The 15,765-nt window shown below is 35.4% G+C and overlaps 1 long non-coding RNA gene and 1 pseudogene across 1 annotated transcript; one reads left to right on the forward strand and one right to left on the reverse strand.

Moving 5' to 3' along the window:
• Positions 1–440: 440 nt before the first annotated feature.
• Positions 441–778, reverse strand: LOC111409651. Its single transcript, XR_002705506.1, has 3 exons — positions 738–778; positions 537–664; positions 441–460 (listed from the first exon to the last, which is right to left on the reverse strand). It is a non-coding gene; the product is annotated as an uncharacterized LOC111409651 (long non-coding RNA).
• Positions 779–3,640: 2,862 nt separating this feature from the next.
• Positions 3,641–9,745, forward strand: LOC111409508 (annotated as a pseudogene).
• Positions 9,746–15,765: the final 6,020 nt, after the last annotated feature.

Consider the following 15,765-nt stretch of genomic DNA (forward strand, 5'->3'; position numbering starts at 1 on the left):
TCATCAAAGAGTCTTCAATAATAATTTCGGAAGAGATTTCTTTCAATTCGTCCTCAACTTTGTTAATCTCCAGAAGCAAAGACTCTTTTTCAGATACAGCGCGAAGATATTGAGTACTCTTGGCCTTCAGTTCAACATTTTTGGCCAGTAAGGAGAGAATCTCGAAATGGACAACTTTCAACGTCGTTTTAAAATCAGCAGAAAGATTGAGCAACGGAAGTGTCAGTGCTTGCGCCAACTTCGCACTCAAATGCTCAAGCTTATCCTTATGTTTGGCAGCACTAGCCTAACCGATGTCCATATTCATAAAGGACACATACTCAAATATCGACTGGTTGAGAAATTTCATATCTTCCTTTGAAGAAGCAGAAGAACGACCGGTTGAAGCAGGGCGAGACGTCTTGACTTGCCCCCAGGAAGTGAACAAGTCCTGGATGGAACGCACAATCTTATTAGCATCCTGCAAAGAAAATTTCCAACATTGAAGGTTTTCACTACAATAAAAAAAGTTGGAGTAAAAGTGAAGCAAATATTACCTCATCAGCAATCTTGAGAGGTGGCATATCCCCAGCCAAATCTACCACCTGTGGCTCCACCACTTGTGAGGACCTCCCCTTGTTTGGGTGAGAAGACTTTGTCACAACGGGCAAATCCATGGGAGCATCTGCAGAACTCAAAAAGTAACAAATTAAAAATCAATAGCACAAGCAAAGGTAAAACATCAAAAAATGTATTACCTTCTGGTTCGACGTTTGGGGGGTTGACGCCCTGGGAAGAAGGTGGCTCATCCGTTGGTTGTGATGAGGATTCCGGGACTGAAGGTTTCTCTTTAAGCGTAGTCCCTTCATCGGCTGGTTTGGATGAAGCAGCCTCAGTAGAGGATGATGGAGCACGAGCTACCAACACTAAAGCCTTCAAAGGAGAGGCTGAACTTTTCTGAGAAATCCAAATAAACTATCAACACATAGAAAAGTTTCAAGTATAGAAATGTATGCTTGTGAGTAAACTAATTAAATTACATTTCTCCTGACGATCATCATCATCCTCCAAAATGGGAGATGCTGAGGTTGGCCCTTTGCGACTTGGGGCACTCTTAGTTGCAGTGGGCTTAGCAGGAAGAGAAGTAGATGGACGAATAGACTGTTTAGCATGAGCAGTGGAGGAAGGACTCCTAATGGACATAGGAGTGACCAAAACAGGAGAAGTGGAAGAAATGTTTGGCTGATCCAGTGAATGGAAACCACGATTGGCATCAATTGCAAACAATCTGTGCTTCACTGATGACCAGAGTTGTTCAAAAAGGGGTGAACGGCACGGCTAGGATTGAAGGGGACTAATGAAAAGTTACTCGTCAAAAGAATATTACGAGCATCTATAGCTTGTGCCTCTACCTTATTAATGGTGTGAAAGCGGTCTATCAAATTTTTTAAATAATAAGGAGGAACAGGCCAAATTTGGCCAAAACCAAGTTGGCGAGCAAAAAATTGGGGGGCATATATTTCAACCCTAACTTTGGCATTGGTTCCAGTTAAAATATCATGGAACAACTCCCTCCTAGTAAAAAACTGAACCCAAACGAGCAGAGAGGGGCTCGCACTGTCCAGGGTGGATGGATGTTGCACATAATCTGGAATTAAATGAGCAGGAAAGGGAAAGAAAGAAAGAATTGAATTTAAAGTATAAAAGAATGAAAAATGTCCCTTCTGGACATATTTACAGGACTCAATGGGTCAATGGCTAGTCCATAGCAGCTAGCAGAACGAAGGGACATAGATAGAGCACAAAGTGATGGAAAATAGGCTCTCAACCACAGTTGAGCGAACCAAAGAGGCCCACTGCCAGTGGGAGATGCACAATTCCTCAATTGAAATTGAAGAGAAGTCATGCCTCTATAGAGGGCAGCCAAAAAGAAGGAACACAAATTCAAAGGCCTACCATGCGCCAATTCGTGCGCTATGGGTAAATAGCTTATAGAAGGCTTCAAACTGGGCACACACAAAATATATTTACAAAGTCATATCTGAAGGAAGGCCACACGCTCAATGTGGGAAGGCTCAGCGCTTGAGTGATTATGGCAACTTTGCAAGCTTGAATAGCACTTGGTGAGTTTTTTGTTAAATTTTGGGGCAACACCAGAAATCAAAATATTAGGGAAAATGGTGTCACCCAAAGGTGGAATATTTATCAGAGCCCCAACATCCCTTAAAGTGATTGGCATGTGACCAAGAGGGAAAACAAAAGTATTATATTCAGAAGACCAAAAACTTAAAGCAATAAGAAAAAGTGCTGGGTCAAAAATTGGAGGTTGAAGAGAGATTTCTAATAAATCAGAAATCCTATCACGATCAAAAATTGCCTTGGTAGGACCATGGCCCACAAGGCGAGCATGCCATCTACGAAAAACAACATCAGATTTAGGCCAAGTGCGAATACCTTTTTCGCGAATAGGCCTCAACGGCAAAGAGTTCAAGAATGGAGGGCCTTGAGTACAAGAAAAAAGCTGGCTCACCACCACTTGTTCGACGGCTTCGGCGTTGGTGAATGAAGGACCCAGATAGAACTCATTAAGTTCGGCATTGGTTAGTGCAAGAAAGTTCGAATTTACATATGGCCGAGTGAGGATTTATGGAAATCATTGAAGCTAAAAGAGTCGTCAGATTGGGTTTGTGGATCAGCCATTGGGAACGAAATACAGTTTTGTTAAGGTTTGCTCGAGAAACGTAGCAGAGAAGTAAGAAGATGAACAGTGGTATGGCGAGAAAGAAGCGCAAAATAATGATATGTGAGTTGGTGGTACAACGAAATGGCGTGTCTTTGGGGTTTATAAGGGTTTGTAGCGTCGCACTTTTTCAGGCTATGGAAGAAAATAATGATTGAAATTCTTGAAAATTTCAAATGTTGTTGGGAAAAACAAAATAAATATACGACAAAGATTAATAATTGATATTAATTCTGCCATATTGGGGGGTAATTGTTGACAAACTAAAAGTGCAGCCCAAATCGAATAGCCCAAAGAATGAAGCCCAACTGGACAATTTAGGATAAAGACCCAAATAGGGTTATTAATGAATACAGTGGAAGCTCACGAACGCGGTAATACTATCGCCCAAACTTGCAAGACGCCCAAGATCTGAGCGAATGAAGTGCCTTGCAGTCGCCCAGAGTTATGACACCGTTCTCGCCCAAACCTTCGAATCGCCCAAAATCTTAGCAAACATAAGATGTTATGGTTATCCAAAAGTGCAGTTATCGAAGCAGTTATTGAGTAATCTTATCACGTTCCACGATTCAAGGAGTTCAGTTGAAGACGGTTGAACGACAAAGATTAGTGGCAGCAGTTAGAGACGGCAGTTCCACGATAAGTTGGCCACCATAAAAAAAGTGGACAGTTATAAAGCAATTAAGCAGTTTCTAAGCGGTTGATTACGAAGAGATCATCAAGGGAATATAAAAGGAAGAAAAGATATAGAGCAAAGGACCCCAAGTCAAACACACTTAAACAGAGGATATGTAATTTCAATTTTTTATTTTAGATTTAAACATTTCTTTTCAGTACTCGTGTGCTTGCGCTCCTTGAAGACATTCTATTTAGTTTCAATTGTAAAGTCATAGAAATAAAACACTCCATCAAATGATATCAATGCTAACGGGTGTGGATTCGGGTTCGTATCTGGGTCGAGTTCTGATTCAAGTGTCAGCTCATCTGGGTCGTCTGATGATCATCCTCATACTGTTGATCATGGTGCTTTCAGGTTCGTTTCGTTTTTACTAAAATCGAAGTTTGCGAATTTCCCCCCTTTTTCCTTATGTGGGTTTGGTTTTGATTGATTATATGCTGCTTTGTTTTTAATTTTCGAATTTACTGATCAAATTGAATCTTTGATTTACTCATTTATCCTGGAAAAAGGGGCTTTTATCCTGGAAAGACTTTTCAATGGATTATATCTTGAAATTGCAGTTGATTTGAATAGGGGGAAATGGAACTTTGATATGATGATTTTGCCGAGTGGTCCTTTTCCTTCCTTTATCTGCCCTTAGTTTAACCTTTGTATGCTCTGGTTTGAATGTTGAACTGCTTGAAGGTGAAACTTGATCGAATGATGTAACGGTGGTTTAGTCTGTAGCAGCAGATCACATTAAGAAACAAAAAATAGTTCGAAACGTATTTGTTGAAACTGTATAGTACTATTCAATCCTCATTCCTCCCTACCAAGCATTTCATTAAGGTATAAATAAAACATATTCTTATCTCGTATTGGATTATGCAGAACCTTACAAGAAATTACTAGCATCAGTATAAGTTGTGCTTCTGCTTCGTCTATGCAATTTGGGAACTCATTTGTAATGGCAGAACAAATGTAGATAACAAATTAAGTCCAGTTCAGCGAAGCCCTGGTCGAGGATCAAGGCAGGGGACTACCATCATAACATCTCCTCGGCACCCAAGATATAGTGGTATTAGTTCAGATTCTCCAACTGGGAGATTGGGAGATGGAAAGAGTGAATTTCATAGGCCGCCTCTTCCGCCTGGTTCGCCTTCCAGCCCTTCTGCTCTGCTGTCCCCTAGAAGTCCTAGAGTGAAGGAAAGCTCAAATAATAACTTAATAAAGTGGAGGAAAGGGAGGCTTCTAGGAAGAGGCTCTTTTGGTCATGTTTATCTTGGATTCAGCAGGTATTAAGACTTCACGAAAATTTATATGATATTAAAATCTTTTGTAATAATGAAAATTCATATATATATATATATATATATATATATATATATATTGTTAAAGATTGAGCCTTATCTCTACTTCCTTTTGACAATAATAATAATGGATAAAGAAATCAGAAAACGAGCAAAGAAATCACAAATTTATACTGGGGTAGGCTCCAATATTATATTGTTAAAGATTGAGCCCTATCCCTACTTCCTTTTGACAATAATAATAATGGATAAAGAAATCAGAAAACGAGCAAAGAACCCACAAATTTATACTGGGTAGGCTCAATATTAGGTCTACATCCACTTGCTTTTGCAGGTTTTCACTATAATGGAAAAGAAGAATACTAGTTTTTTTGTCTTACCTCTCTGACACAAAATGACCCCATACTTATCTTTTATGTAGTAGGGATGTTGGGGAGGTCAAATACACGTATGAATGTCCAATATACCCCTGAAACAGAAAATGCAGTCAAGGGGATAAGTAGGGTTGGCAGCGGTTCGGTTATGGGTCGGTTCGGCCAAAATCATAACCGCACCATCAAATTTTTGACCATACCATAACCGCACCATAACCACGTAAATCGGTTCGGTTTTTATCTCGGTTCAGCACGGTTCGATTTAGTTAATAACCACGAAAATAAATTATTTTTTATAGGTTCATCCGTCAAATTGATATAAAACAATTTATGAAAAAAGTCAATGAAAACAAAAACACAATGTTCCAAATGAAAATGCAAACATTATCAAACAATATTCCAAACATAAATGCAAACATTATCCTAATTTTCAATTGTAAAATACAAGTTTAACAAACAATATTATAAATATAATAATACTAAACTTTTCCTTCATTCTTAGTTGTTGTGCATCGAATTTACTTGATGCATTCTTCCCTACAAGTTTTATTAGCTTAGATCAGCATTCAAAGTTAATTCCTATTCATCCTTGACAATATTGGCACGTCTAGAAAAACATCGAACTCTGATTTTACATGATCAACAGTAATAGAATGACTAACAAATGTAACAAATTTTCGGAGGCGAATACGATTTGGACTGTAGAGGCAATGGAGCCGTGCGTGAGTTTGTGGTTGTGGAGAGTAGGGTTTGCATTTATATACTGTCATACTAATACTATTATGGGCTAATGGTAAGTAGACTGGCCGAATGAGTCAGGTAGATGTAATGAGGAGGGGAGGGATTTTGTTTTGATTTGGATAGAAAAGTAGTGTAAAACCCATTATCAATTCAATTTTTTTTTTTTAGCGGGTAATCGGTTCGGTTTCGGTTCGACGACGTAAATACCATACCCGCACCATTACGAACCGGTTCATTAAAATCAAAACCATATCCGCCCCATTGCACCATCGGTTCGGTTTATTTCGCCCCATTCGGTTCGGTTAACCGCAGTTTTCGGTTTCGACGGTTCAAATTGCCATCTCTAGGGATAAGTCTGCGGTATGACTAGGCTCCTTGCATGATTGCATCCAATGTACAAGATTCTCATATTTTGCGTTAAAAAGATCTATGGTCCATTCACACTCTGCTTTTGCTGTGATGCGTAGTTGTACAACCGTGATTGCCAATTATTATTATTATTATTATTATTATTATTTTGGAGGTGCCAGTTATGACCTCAAGTTAATAATATGACCCCATTTTTTGCTTAGTAATATTCTAATTATTTAGCTGATGTTATTTTGTCTGAATTGGCAGCGAGAATGGACAAATGTGTGCCATAAAAGAAGTCAAGGTTGTTTCAGATGATCCAACATCGAAAGAAAGTCTCAGGCAATTGAACCAGGGTTTCTGAATATACTTTTTCTTATTTATGTACATAGTGCCTGCTTCAATGAAAATTTCAATTCTGCTCAGAGTTTATTCTTGGGTTTCAACTTTTAAAGTTTGTAATGCCTTGTCATAATGTCATCTTTCGATCTGTGACAATTTTGTCTCTCGCAGGAGATTACCTTGCTTAGTCAGCTCTCACACGAGAACATTGTTCAATACTATGGAAGCGACATGGTATAATTTTATTTTATGCTGTTTAGATTTAATGTCCTTCGGGTATCTCATATATGTATTACATACCCTTTCGAATGAATGGCATATTATAAATCTGGCTTACCTGTTTTGCAGAATGAAGAAACATTGTCTGTTTATTTGGAGTACGTTTCTGGGGGTTCAATCAGCAAATTACTGCAAGACCTCGGATCCTTCCGGGAGCCTGTTATACAAAATTATACTTAGCAAATTCTCTCTGGACTTGCTTGCTTACATGGAAGGAATACTCTGCATAGGTGATGTTTTGTCTCTTCTGTATTAATTACTCATTTTGTTTGTGTGAAATTTCCGTTTTCTTGAAAGCCTGTCACTTCTCTGCAGAGATATAAAAGGAGCAAACATATTAGTGGATCCAAAGGGTCATATCAAACTTGCTGATTTTGGCATGGCAAAACATGTATATGTCAACTCTTTCTTTCCATAAAAGTTCTTTTGTCATATCTTATCGATTATAAAGCTTGTTATCTTAAATCTTAATGTACACTAATTAAGTACAGATTCCGTTTTCTGAATCCTGCATTCAAGTTATTCAAGCCCCTATGAATCATAAGGGAAAAACAATATTGAGAGCTTGAAATTATTTGCAATTTATTTTTGTACTCTGAATTGATGGAAAGTATGAATTATGTTTTGTTATTAATGGCTGCCTAATTCTACACCCTTTTAAACAGATAACTGCGTATTCTTCAACGCTATCTTTCAAAGGAAATCCTTATTGGATGGCACCAGAGGTCTCTCTCTCAAGAAATCCCCATTTCATTTTACTGTAGATTGCATGATTACCACCACCAGTAATTCCTTACTCTCTGCTTGTTAATTTCAGGTTGTAATGAATACGAGTGGCTACAGCCTTGCAGTGGATATCTGGAGCTTAGGATGCACAGTTCTTGAAATGGCAACATCAAAACCGCCTTGGAGCCAATATGAAGGGGTTAGACCTTTAAATTCTCATTCTTGAAGTCATATTTGTCAACATTAGCATTGAAGTCCTTACAGTATCATAATTTTTTTTTTGTTTATATTCCTTTTAACAGGTTGCTGCAATTTTTAAAATTGGATACAGCAAAGATATGCTCGTGATTCCCGATCACCTATCTGACAATGCGAAAAGTTTTATACGGCTCTGCTTGCAGAGGGAGCCATCTGCAAGGCCCATGGCTTCTCAACTACTGGAACACCCTTTTGTATGCCAAAGTACAGTACAGTCTGCCAATGTTAATATAACCCGAGAACCCTTTCCTCATACCTTTGATGGAAGCCGCACTCCGGTAAATGGATTCAGAATTCTTCATTTCTACTAAGCGGATTTATTGTTCAACAAAAAAAGGGAATTTTTAGAGCACCAATTTTATTCGGTGGTGAACATTTTTCAAGAATGTTATCCTTGCTATGACTCTTTAAAATGGTCAAATATTTAAGTTATTGAGAAGATGTGTAGCTTGTTCTTGACTTTCCACTTTTACATTAAAATGAAAATTTAGTAAATCTCTTTAGTCAGTTTGCAGAACTTGAAGCAAATTGGCAAATGAATCTTACCAGCAGCTGTTTACATGCTGGACAAGATGAACTCGAATGTCTTAGTATGTTTTACCTTCTCCAATAAAATATTTCATTCATCTGCCTAATTTCTTCCTCTTTCTATTTCATGGAAGACGGCACTGGAGCTGTGCTCGAGCAGAATGAATAATTTTTCTTTTGACAGAGATGATGCAGCGAGAACTGCAGCCTCGAGGACCTTAATGAGCCCAAGGTACCGATAGAGATACATATGAGAAGTCTATGCGACAAATTTTTCTGGACGATATGGGTTGAATATTGCTAAACTTATAGTGAAAGGTCATAGAACTTAAATCTTGTTACAATTTGATCATTTAATAGCCGTTAGTTTGACTAATCAAAAAGTGACATGGCAGTCTAGTTATTTTCCAACTAGGCTGCCAAGTCAGCTTTCTAGTTAGTTAAACTAATGGGCATGAGTCAAATAATTGAACTAGAACAGTCTCTGAAGTTAAGCAACCCAACAATAACAAAATTTAAGTTCCTGACCTGCTTTGAAGGAAATGAATTTTAGTAAATAACATGAAATTTTGCTAAGATTCCATAAGCCTTACTGATGAGGAAGAGAGTTTTTTGGCTGATTGAATTCTGTTCATCAAGCCATTTTTCGCCTCAACTCCCTAAAAAAGGGTAATTGTTTTGCACTTGACTAGGCCTCTCAATAATGGGTAAAGAAAATGGAGCACCTAACAACGCATCTTCAAAGTTCAATGACTACTTGGGATTTTAACCCAAACAATATTGTTTAACTCGATAATCGTCCTAAATCAACTCTTGCTTTCATGTGACTTATGCAGGGAAAATGAAAGAACGATGACATCCTTGCCGGTGTCTCCCTCATCAAGCCCATTACGGAATCATGGACAAGCTCACATGAGCTATTTTCTATCGCCTCCACATCCATCTTATACTTTTGCTGGGCAAAAATGTTACAATCATAACGAACACTCCATGCTTCCATTGACGCCCAACACAAGTAGCACACTCAATCCATTGCTTGAAATTCCTCAGTTTAAAGCTTATACACCTGTTAGATCCCCAAGAACACATCCAATTCTATAAGATTCTGTCTAACTGAAATAACTCCATGTTCAGAACATCTAACTGAAATAACTCCAAGATGCCTAGCGCGCAGCAAGAAGCATGCACGAGGCACAAATTCATAAGATATGGCTGGATTTTATGACGAAATTTTCTAGCCGTATGGAAAGTAATCGTGCAAAATGGAGAACAGACTGCAATCTGTAATCTTGATCTTCGTGTAATGGCTTCAATCAAGGGACTTGAGGGAGCACCAAACTTGCTTTGCTTCAGGTCTCTTTCACTTTTGTTTTGTAAAGTCCAAGAGCAAACAAATTCCTTACTATGTACATTCAGGCCTTCCCATGTCTATTTATTCAGGCAATGACATTTGGCTATACTCCCATGTCTATTTAATCAAACTGACAAAATGACTATAAATTAATCACCAACACTTGAAAGAGCACTACTGCACAAATGAGCTATCCATCTCAATAAACGTACTGTACAACACAATAAGCTCAGTTCGTGGTACTATTAGTCACATTAACTCCAAGAGCAAACACGCACATAATCAAAATGCAAAATTCAAAGAGAAACAATGAACACCATTCAAAGTGCATATTACACAAACATGGCAATTACAAGATCAATCTTTTCGGGGGATTCATTTAAGAGGCCTAGTCAAAGTAAAGTTTTATTTAAAAAGACTATGAACTATCTTTTTTATTTAGATAACCCTAGGATACAAAGAAAAGGAAAATACAATTTTTAAATTACTAAAATATCCTTATATGTAAAAAGACGTAATGCCCCAATTCCCCTTTCAATTTTCATTTAGCCCTAATTCAATTTCGGTTTCCTTTCTTCCACACTTTTTTATCATCATCTTCTTCTTCATGAAACCCCAAAATATACTATAGTCATTCTCTTAAACACTCACTTGGTTGAAGTAAGTAATCAAAGTTTATAATATTCTTGATGGGTATTTGAAGAAGAAGAGAAAGTAATGTTAAATTTCAATATTTTGGCTAATTTCTTTTTCAATTTTTATGAATCACATGTTGTGATTCGTGTTTATGGTGTTTGTTTGTCAGTAATTGCTTTGATTTTTTATTTTTTTTATCATCAAATTTCAGCTTTGATATGGGTTGCTTTCTCGTTTTCTCATTACCTCTTATTTTTGAAGTGAATATGTTGGTAAACACATGTTTGGCTATTCTATTTGTTGTTCTACTATGAAACATACATTTCATTTTTTCTGTCCAGAACGACTTACATATTGTTTTCTACAAATAATAACGACATGCATTTCGTTATCAATAATCTACAAAGTTTGATATTTGATGAAAAAAAAAATTAAAATTTTTATATTAATTGCAGTTATGGCCACCATGAATATGTTATGGATTCAATTTGTTATTTAGCTGAATATGAGCAGACAATTGAAGTCACTTGAAAATGAAAATATGAAGTGAATGGCAAAGGGAAAACATCGATCATTCTTGTTTGAAAAACAATTTCTTGTGTAAGCTTGTATAAAGTTAGAGAGATGTTGAAGGTCGATACAATGCTATACCAAATGGAGATGTCAACTTTTGTCCCTATAATGTCTAGAGCTCCAATTGTAAGAAAACTAGTCATATTCGCTCTACTTGTAAATGTCAAACAGCTGGTAGTGAAATTTAAAGTTGTGCTATTGTCATGACTTGTAATTTTATTATTTTGTACTTATTGGAAGCATATAATGATTTATTAGATTTTGTAGTCATTGTGCTATTCTCGCTTTTATGCTATTAGAACAAAATAAAAGTCTTTTTACGTTGCTGTATATTTTTTTTACATTACAGACAAACAACTTTTATATCATTATAGTTGATGCATATGTCGTTCCAATATGAAAAATACATAGATTTATAAAACGACATTGAAATTGTTCATGAGACACAAAACGATTTTGGTGTCGTTTCAATATGAAATTTGCACTAATTTACATAATAATATTGAAATCTTTCCTGAAACATAAAACGAAATTGATGTTGCTTCAGTATAAAAATACGCTACTTTATTGATTTTCATAATAACATTATAGACCAACAATATGACATGGATGTCGTTATATAAAAAACTTACACAGTGCACGCGACATAGGGAGCTGTTGTGCTCGCGTCCAGGGGACCATTTGCTCTTGAGTGGTAATGATATTGATATCATTATATATCTATGCTGTTGTAGTTATGGAACGATTTCAAACATGTCAAATTTGTACTAAAACAATATGGACATTGATATTGTGGTTTGATATAAAATGATATCATTATCGATTCAATACAATTTTGACGATATTGATATCGTTTAAGTTTAAATAATAAATTAAACAATATATATATCGTTTAAGTTTATATAAAAAGATATGCATATCGTTTCTGCTAAAAATAGCGATTCTACGATCCACGACCACTCGATATAAATTTGACATATGTGGGACGATCGAAATATGTCATGAAGTGTGTTCGATCTCTCTAAAAAGAAACTATTGGAACATTTCTTTTCCCACGATTATATATAACTTTCGAACAATTCCGACAGAAAGAAGATCTTATTTCGTTCTTTCTAAGCCATTCGAGTGGCATCATTCCACTTGATGACCTCTTTTGATCGTCCTACGTATGTTGAAGGCATGTTGGGTAGTTGTCGACGGCCGAATCGTTATTTTTCGCTAGAACGATATACTTATCGTTTTATATGAAAAGAAATGTTATATATGTCGTTATACTTGTGATTTGAATTGAAAAGATTTCAAACTCGTTAAATTTGTACTAAAATGATATGAATGTCATTCTTTATTTGTGATTTTGATACATAACGATCTCACTAAAAAGAAACTATGGGAACATTTCTTTTTCCACGATTATATACAACTTTCGAACTATTCCGACAGAAAGAATATCTCATTTCATTCTTTCTAAGCCATTTGAGTGGCATCAATCCACTTGATGACCTGTTTCGATCGTCCTACGTATGTTGAAGGTATGTTGGGTAGTTGTCGATGGTCGAATCGTTATTTTTCGCTAGAACGATATACTTATTGTTTTATATGAAAAGAAACAATATATATATGTCGTTATACTTATGATTTGAATTGAAATGATTACAAACTCGTCAAATTTGTACTAAAATGATATGAATATCGTTCTTTATTTGTGATTTTGATACATAACGTTATCATTATCGTTTCAGTACAAGTTTGAGGACATTGATAACGTTTTAATTTGAATCATAACTAAAACTATATATATATAGAAATGATAAAATGACAATTATATTGCTTCTGCTAAAAATAACGATTCGACCGTCCACGACCACCAAACATGTATCTGACATATATAGGATGATCAAAATTGGTAATCAAGTGAGTTCGATCTCGCTCAAAAGAAATTATGAGAACATTTTTGTTCTCATAATTGTATATCACCTTCGAATTATTTCGACAGAAAGTATCTTCGTTTGTTCTTTTTAAGTCATTCGAGTAGTATCAACCCACTTGGTAACCTCTTTCGATCGTCCTACGTATGTTGAAGGCATGACAGGTGGTTGTGAATGGTCAAATCTTTATTTTTAGCTAGAACGATATAATTATCGTTTTATATGAAAAGAAACGATATCTATGTTGTTATACTTGTAATTTGAATTGGAACGATTTCAAACACGTCAATTTTTTACTAAAAAGATATGAATATCATTACTTTATTTGTGATTATGATACATAACTATATTATTACCGTTTCAGTACAAGTTTGATGACAATGATATCATTTTAGCTTAAATTATAACTAAGGTTACATATATATCGTTTCAGTTAAAATAAAATGACAATTATATCATTTATGCTAAAAATAACTATTCAACCGTCCACGACCACTGGACATGCATCTGATATATGTAGGATGATCAAAACAGGTAATCAAGTGGGTTCAATCTCATTCAAAAGAAATTATAGGAATATATTTGTTCCCATAATTATATAACGCCTTCGAACTATTCCGACAGAAATATCTTCGTTTGCCATTTCTAAGCCATTCAAGTGGTATCAATCCACTTAATGACCTTTTTCGACCGTCGTACATATACTGGAGGCATAACAAGTGGTTGTGAATGGTCGAATCTCTATATTTATGAAAATAAACGATATTTATGTTGTTATCATTGTGATTTGAATTGGAATGATTTCAAACTCGTTAAATTTGTACTATAACGATTTGGATGTCGTTGTCCTATTTTGTGGATTTGATACATTACGATACTATTATCGGTTCAGTACAATTTTAATAATATTCATATCGCTTTAATTTAAATCTTAACTAAAACCATATATATATCGTTTTACTTTATATAAAACGATATTATAAAAACGACAATTCGATTGTCCACGGTTACTTGACATATATTTGTCGTACATAGAATGATAAAATAAGTCATTAAATGAGTTCGATCTCATTCAACGAAAAGAAAGATAGTATCTTCATTCGCTCTTTCTGAGCCATTTGAGTTCTATCAATCCACTTGATGCTTTCATTCAGTCATCATTGTAAGTGTTATGCCCTAAATCCAGTCGATTTAGGTTGTAAACACTTTTAATATGTTTAATGCATCAATTTTTGGTAAGATCTATTATTTATTTAAATTAATATTCTGATAAATAAAATTAAATAATAGAGTTCGAAAATTCAAGTTTAAGTGATTTGTTAATAACAAGGAGTTGTGATTGTGAGATATAAATTACATATGATTGTATTTTCAATAATCCATGATCATAAGTAATAATGAAATACGGATATCGTTATTATGGATAGACCATCACATGTGACATTTCTTGCTTGTGAAGTAAATAGCTGATCTCACAAGTTAAAGTGTGGTGACACTTAAATGAACAAGTGGATGTTTTGTTATAGAACGAAACATTAGAGACCCGCTAAGAAATTTCACATGGATAACTATCTGAGTGTCAGTGGTTAATCTTTAACGTTTGGTAGTGAAATTTGTCCTTTGACTTGAGGTCGTCATAGTGCCTTGTATGAGGACAGTTATGCTTTGACGGTGTTGGATTTTGCTCTGCCAAGGGCCGCTAATATGGCATCGTTCGGGTATGTCAAGAACCATATGAAGGTTGTGAATGACCAATAGAGGATTCGTTACTCTTAGATAGTAAGCGATTGTGATCTGCATTTCGTTTAATTGAGTCGATAACGAAATCCTTGGTCAAGGTATACTCATAAGTTGAAAAGGAGTTTTCGACTCATATTGACTTAATAGTAGAATGAAAGAGATATGATTGATAATTGAGGTTGACACACTTCCATATCTCGTAATTGATCGGATCATATTGACGAAAGGATTATATTTTCATGGTAAACGAACAGGTTTGGTTTTGTCATACCACGTGATATTTCCCGTGTTGCCCTGATACATTGCTAGATGTCAATTTGGGACGGTGAGTGTGAATTGATGATAAATTAAAATGGTGTTTTAATTTATCAATTTTGATTAGATCCATATAATATTTCACGTCGTTAGGTATCGTGGTCGGGAACCTAATGGGTCGCATACAAAAGAGAATTGGAAGATTGTAATTTGTCAATCAATTAATTTAACAATCGTCGGATAAATTAATTAATTGAGTTGATTATTTATAAGCTCGAATTAATTAATGCATGGACCGGATTTAATTAAATGGATTAATTAAATATTGGACTGGATCAGGCCAAACCCATTTGGGCTTATATAAATACATGGCTAGGGTTTTCAATCCGTAAAAAATCTCATATTTCTTGCTAACACAAGAGGAGAAAACCTTGGCAGCTGCAACCTGTTCTTTGTGTGGAATTCATTGGAGGCTGGACAATTGGATATCTGTGGAAGACAGATCTAAGTTGCTGGAGCAAAGATAACGCAAAGGAGTTTGCAGATCTAAGAAAATATATAACTTTTATCACAATTCTTATTAACAAAGATAAATTCTAGTGGGAATTGAAATTGTTTTATTTCCACTGCGCATGTTTAAGTAAATTCCCAACAATCATATGTCGTTCTAATTATTATTTAAACTGTAATGATTTGAAACTCGTTAAATTTGAAAAGAAATTATACATATGTCGTTCTAGTTATTATTTTGTGCCTTGGGGAAAATTTCAAAGTCGTTATTAGAATAAGAACATTTTATAGAACGACATCAACTACTTTATGTGTCATCGGAACGAAGTGTATATCGTTACATGAATGTGCACAATGTTCACATTCTGGACATGTGCGATACGTAAACTTAAAAATTATAAAAAGTCACTAAATTTTGTAAATTTCAATTACATTTAATATCGTAGTTATAACGTTCTAGTGTAACAACTCCTAAAACGATATGTATGA

This window comes from Olea europaea, chromosome 14 (genome assembly GCF_002742605.1).
Source record: "Olea europaea var. sylvestris chromosome 14, O_europaea_v1, whole genome shotgun sequence".
NCBI lineage: Eukaryota > Viridiplantae > Streptophyta > Magnoliopsida > Lamiales > Oleaceae > Olea > Olea europaea.